Raw genomic sequence first — 6,126 nt, forward strand, 5'->3', positions numbered from 1 at the left:
AATCGAATTTATCCCCCGTCCTTATTGTCAAAGACAACACAGCAAGCAGATCGTTCTGAATCACCTCCAAGACTGGCTCTCTAAAAAAATCTGGACCACTGAATCCTCACCAGCTTTGTGGGGGTTTGGGTTAATTTGCACAAAAGCCACCAACCAACCCCCCCCTAAAAAAAAGTTCTTGGGTTCCCCAGTGCTGCAGATCCTTCAGCCTGCTCAACTTTCCAAGAAAGCAACTGCAATTGAACTGTGTCTGACGTAACAGATACGTCCACACATGCCCATTCCACTTTCCCTTTCTTCCCTGATTTCCTCCCCCCAACCCCCCACATTGATCCTCTGAAACACCCAGCATTGATCGCAAAGCACTTTTTGACTTCTCAACTATTTATGAAGATCACAACATGCGTCCCAAAAATGAAATAAAAACCGTGCCTTCCTTTTAACACCATAAGGGCTGGTCTGGGTGGGGTCAGGGGGAGTGGAGCTTTTAATTGTGGGTTTAGGAGTGGGGGGGACAAAACCCCTCCTCCTCTTTCTCCCCAGAGTGTGAGAGGGGCTCAGCGACCCACCAAAGTGGAAGTAATCGCTCTTTTGCTCTTCCTCCTCCCCTCCTTACATTTGTCCTTTCCTGTTTCATTCAGGGATTGACAAACGGTTAAAGAGCATCAGCCCCCCCTCTCTTTGCCCCCCACCCTTTTCACCTCCCCTTCCCCCTTGATTGACTGGGGACCTCCTGGGACACCCGGAGGAAAGAGGCCTCGGGGTCGTGACCCCCAGCTTCTTCAAAGGCCCTGCCGCTACCAGCAGCTGTCGCGGCTCCCACTGCCCAGAGCCACAGAAGGTTAGCAAAGAGAAATCAAAGCGGCGAGGCCTAGGCGGCTCTCGATCTCGCTCCCTCGCACACACCAGACCCAGCTCGTTCCAGCCGGATCTGACACGTGGGGAAGCCCAGGTCTCTCCGGCGAGGAAAATGGAAAGGGGGAGGGGGGAACGTGCAGAGAAAGGAGCTTCCTGGGAAGGGGGAGAAAGCAAAACGGGCGCCCACCCAGCCCCACGTTGCTCCAGCGGCCATTTTGTCAATGGCCAACTCTTCTCTTCCTGCAGCATCTCTCGACCGCTTCGCCTTCTGCCACATGCGAATGTCGTTAACACAGAGAGGAAAGAGCGCTGCTTTCGCATTTTTCATAGGGATGAGCGAACGGGTCAATCTCAGTTTCGCTTTCTCTCAGTTTCTCCCATAATTTCAAGTGCTGGGGGGTAGGGGAATTCACTTTGGACATGCGGAGCTAAACGATGCGAGTCAACAACAACAACAATATTTATTACGGCCGTAGGCCCATACCGGTAAAAACAACACATAAATAACACGTGGGGGGGGGGAAACAGCCGCTAAAACACCACTATAACAATAAAATACTATAAGATAGAATGGCATACCTTGCCTTAGTTAGCTTATAGTGCTCCTTGGCGTCGCTTTTGGGTAAGGACAGCGACCAGGAACCTAGCCACTTTCAGGGTCGTATGAGTATCCTTATCCTGCAAGATTTGGGCAAGGTGGAATTTTGGTGGGGTACCCTCTAGTTTCTGTATAATTGATCGAGTATAATTGATCGAGTACCCTCTAGTTTCTGTATAATAAATGCGAGTCATTTCTTTCGATTATAGGCAACAGAAAACAAAGGCTGTAAACAGAAAATCAGTACTACGCATTAAAAGAGATTGAATATTTACGTCAAATTGAAGGTTCTGAATCCGGTGCGTAAGATGCATTGTGTTTCGAACAAACGCAATATGAATCCTGAAATACGGTTCGTAGGAAGAGGGTGGGGAGTAATCTATGTTCCCATTTATATTTACTTTTCTAATACAGCTTGGTATGAAAATTATATATATATATATTTCAGTTCTCCACATTTTGTTATCCGTTTGCAGAGTTTTTCCCTTAAGAAAAGAGAAAATTCGCCAGCATTTGAGCATGGATTTCTCCTGATAAGACATATTTTTATATGACAACTTGCCTTATATACATTTCGTTTTTGCAAAATGATTTCCTCTAATATATTTTTGCCCTTTTCACCAATATATGCATTTTTATGCACACTTTACCCTACCATATGCGGGTTTTTCCACATTATGCGGCTGGAGAAGTGCACTGCAAAATTCAGAGAAGTGGAAATTTGAAAGGATGGCTGCCTTTCGGTTCACACATTGTTTTGGAAGTGTGAATTGACACCATTTGGAATCTGGATGCATTGACAGAAGTTGGATTTAACTCTCGAGTCCCTGCTTGGAGGAGCACGATTAACACCCCAGATGTAATCACAGTGAGACACTGTGTTTCGGAAAACAAGGAAGCTAAGTTTATTAAGGGAAATACATTCTGGATAGGAAAGTTCCTAGTTCCAGGTAACAAAGGTGGAGACACAAAGAGCCATGCTTGGTCTTCATTCTTAGTGGGAGAGAGAGAGAGACAAAAGGGAAATACAGTGGTACCTTGGGTTAAGTACTTAATTTGTTCTGGAGGTCCGTTCTTAACCTGAAACTGTTCTTAACCTGAAGCACCACTTTAGCTAATGGGGCCTCCTGCTGCCGCCGCACCGCCAGAGCAGAATTTCTGTTCTCATCCTGAAGCAAAGTTCTTAACCCGAGGTCCTATTTCTGGGTTAGCAGAGTCTGTAACCTGAAGCGTATGTAACCCGAGGTACCACTGTATGTTTCCTCCCTCAAGGAGGGATGAAGAAGAAGGGATGAACAGGAAATGAGGTCAGCAACAATACTCTTATCAGTCTAGCTTCAGGTCAGCATTTGTTAGGTCAGAAAGACAGCCTAGGGAGTTTGAAGGCTCATTTCTCAACACAGTTGTACTTTGGAAGTCAAATTGAATCCGTTCTGGAAGTCTGTTTGACTTCCAAAACGTTCGGAAACCAAAGCACAGCTTCTGATTGGCTGCAGGAAGCTCCTGCAGCCAATCAGAATCTGTGGAAGCCCCATTGGACATTCGGGTCCCAAAGAACGTTCACAAACTGAATGTTTGGGATCCAGGGTACAACTATACATACTTTCTCCCTATGCAAACCCACAAGCTGTCAATACAAGCTGAGTTGCACCCCAACATTTCTAACACCCCTTCTTAATCAAGCTTCAGTTCACGCAATTAATCTTGTTTCACAATTTCTGGTGTTGGACCTTGCCCAAAGCTTTGGTCAATGCGTCAGCAGCTATCTCTTTCACTTCTAGAAGCTCCTTGTCCTGCGTATCTCTTTAGGACGTGGAACTTCATGTTGTTGTGCATCATGCTTGAATTTCATTCCCTCTGTTTATGCGAATCGTACGCAGGCTTGATATCTTCAAGCATCCCGATAGGCTCCAACTCAGGTATGCCTAAGTCTTGTAGACATCTGTATAACCATCTCATCTAACAACATGCCTCAGCAAAAGAAACATACACCACTTCTGTGGAAGACAGTGCCTGTTTCTTGCTTGTGGCCTGCCCAGCAGATAACTGACCCTCCGTAACGAAAACAGGTTTCCACTGGTTGACTTGTAATCTACAACGTATCTGACCAAACAGCACCTGCATATTCCAGAAGCTTGGGATCTGCAGTAGCCGATACTTGAATGGCACTGTGAACCTAAAGCTATCCTGCCAACTCTTTTACCTGCTTCTCATTCTTTCTGGGTTGGTGGGCTGGTTTTCCTGCAATGGTATTACATTTCTACTGCTGTCGTCTTCTCCACACTTTTGAGACTATCCTTTAGCAACTACAGTGGTTCCTCGGGTTAAGTACTTAATTCGTTCCATAGGTCCATACTTAACCTGAAACTGTTCTTAACCTGAAGCACCACTTTAGCTAATGGGGCCTCCTGCTGCTGCCGCGCCGCCAGAGCACAATTTCTGTTCTCATCCTGAAGCAAAGTTCTTAACCCGAGGTACTATTTCTGGGTTAGCGGAGTCTGTAACCTGATGCGTATGTAACCTGAAGCGTATGTAACCCAAGGTACCACTGTAGTCTTGTACCTCTGAATCTTGCCTTCAATGTCAAGCTTCTTCTTGAAGATCCATGAGACATCTTAGTGTTCTCCCTTGCGGTAACTCAGGTCAGTACCCAGGTCTTGTACTTCTGAAGCGTATTCAACTTTCCTTTGGGTGCTTTCTTCCAGTGGCGTAGCGTGGGGGGTGCAGGGGGGGCTGGCCGCACCGGGCGCAACATCTGGGGGGGCGCGCTTGCACTCGCAGCTCTCTGCCCCTACCTGGCTCACTCACTCTCTCTCACTACAGTGCTGGCTGTGCGAATCCGATCCGAGCCGCCGGGTCGCCGCCCACTGTGGAGGGGGGGTGCCAGGCGTGCGGTGCGGGTTAGGAGGCGCAAATCCATGGGTTAGGGGGCGCAAATTACTTGCCTTGCCCCGGGTGCTGACAACCCACGCTACGCCACTGCTTTCTTCCACTTGTAAGCCTCTACTTTGGGTAGGGTTTCAACTTCTTCCCCTAGTGTTGGCTCAGGAATAATCTCTTACAAGGCAGGGCAGTCTCACTTCTGTTTGCACCAGTATTACAAACAGATATGAAAGCTAGGAGCTGAATGGCACCTTAAATCAAGTCTAGGCACACTTTTTTTATAACGAGAATACAAAGCTGGAAATGAATGAACTGCAGCTAAAATATTATGTTTATTTTTTCACATGGTCTAGTCCTTCTCTTACCCACCCCCTAATATTCTCAAGAGCAGGGGTTGGCAAAATGTTTTAGCCACAGCCTGGTCTACTGTCCGTCAGACCTTGTGGCAGGCTGCAGAAGCAGCACCGGGGGTTGGGGGGCTGGAAGAAGAGGCGAGGGGGGTAAGTAGACCTCCTCCCAACCCCCCAATCCCAGCCGCTGCGCTTACCTTCCCTGGGGCTGCGGCGGCGGAGGGAAGATGAGCGGTATGAATGGGCTGGCTCCGGAGAGGGGCTGCTTAAAATGGTGCTCAGCCAGCTCAGCCCAGCGCCCTTCCTCCTCTAGGCAGGGCAGGGAGAAGCCAGGAGGAGGGAGGGAGGAGGCACCGCCACAGTGTGTGTGTGGGGGGAATGGAATGGCGCAGGGGGGGAAATGGTGCAGCCCAAACGAACAGAATCCCCACGCAGATCCACGGATAGTCCGCAGGCTGGATCCTGAAGGCAATTGGGTCTGATCCAGCTCCTGGGCCTTAGTTTGCTGACCCCTGCTCAAGAGGGTCTCTTCTGCAGTCTTCAAAGACTAGGTGGAAGTGGGGAGGCAGAAAAAGGTTCTCCTTTCCTTCCACTCTGCGGTTTTAATCTGGAATCTTAGGCGCAGCACTGCGCCCAGAGCTTAGAAACTGCTCAAGATAATGGAATTCCATGTTGGAACAATGGGAGTTTCGAACACTGGTTTTCACAGTCTGAGCATATGGGTGTGGGCTCCATTGCCCCTTCTGGTGGTGTGGCTTTATCTGTTTCTGCACCCCCCCCCCTTGCTCAAATTTCTCTCTCTCTGGGGAGTATCCCACAAACGTTTCTAATTGTGTTGCATTGTCCAGTTTGGACCTCTTCTGCTCTGGCATGTGGATGTTGTAGACCAGGGGTCAGCAAACTTTTTCAGCAGGGTCTACTGTCCCTCAGACCTTGTGGGGGGGTGGACTATATTTTTTGGGGGGGGGATGAATGAATTCCTATGCCCCACAAATAACCCAAAGATGCATTTTAAATAAAAGCACACATTCTACTCATGTAAAAACACGAGGCAGGCCCCACAAATAACCCAGAGATGCATTTTAAATCAAAGAGCACATTCTACTCATGTAAAAACACGCTGATTCCCGGACTGTAGCGGGCAGGATTGCGAAGGCGATTGGGCCGGATCCGGCCCCCGGGCCTTAGTTTGCCTACCCATGTTGTAAACCATTGACCCAAACACTCTAAGATGAGCTATACTGATTATCTGCTCACACAATAAAGTTCATATGGCGTCTTGTCTGTCATTCCCATCAGTAGATGGTTCTATAGGTAGGCAAGTGTAACTCCGTTCATCCCTAACATCTTGTGGGTCCTCCTGTGCATCCCCACTGCAAACAACTCATCATTTCCAGCAGTGTGCAGGTCTTGTGTTCTGCTGTCGCCTTGCAAGGT

Source organism: Podarcis melisellensis (assembly GCF_964234715.1).
Source record: "Podarcis melisellensis genome assembly, chromosome: 16".
Lineage (NCBI taxonomy): Eukaryota > Metazoa > Chordata > Lepidosauria > Squamata > Lacertidae > Podarcis > Podarcis melisellensis.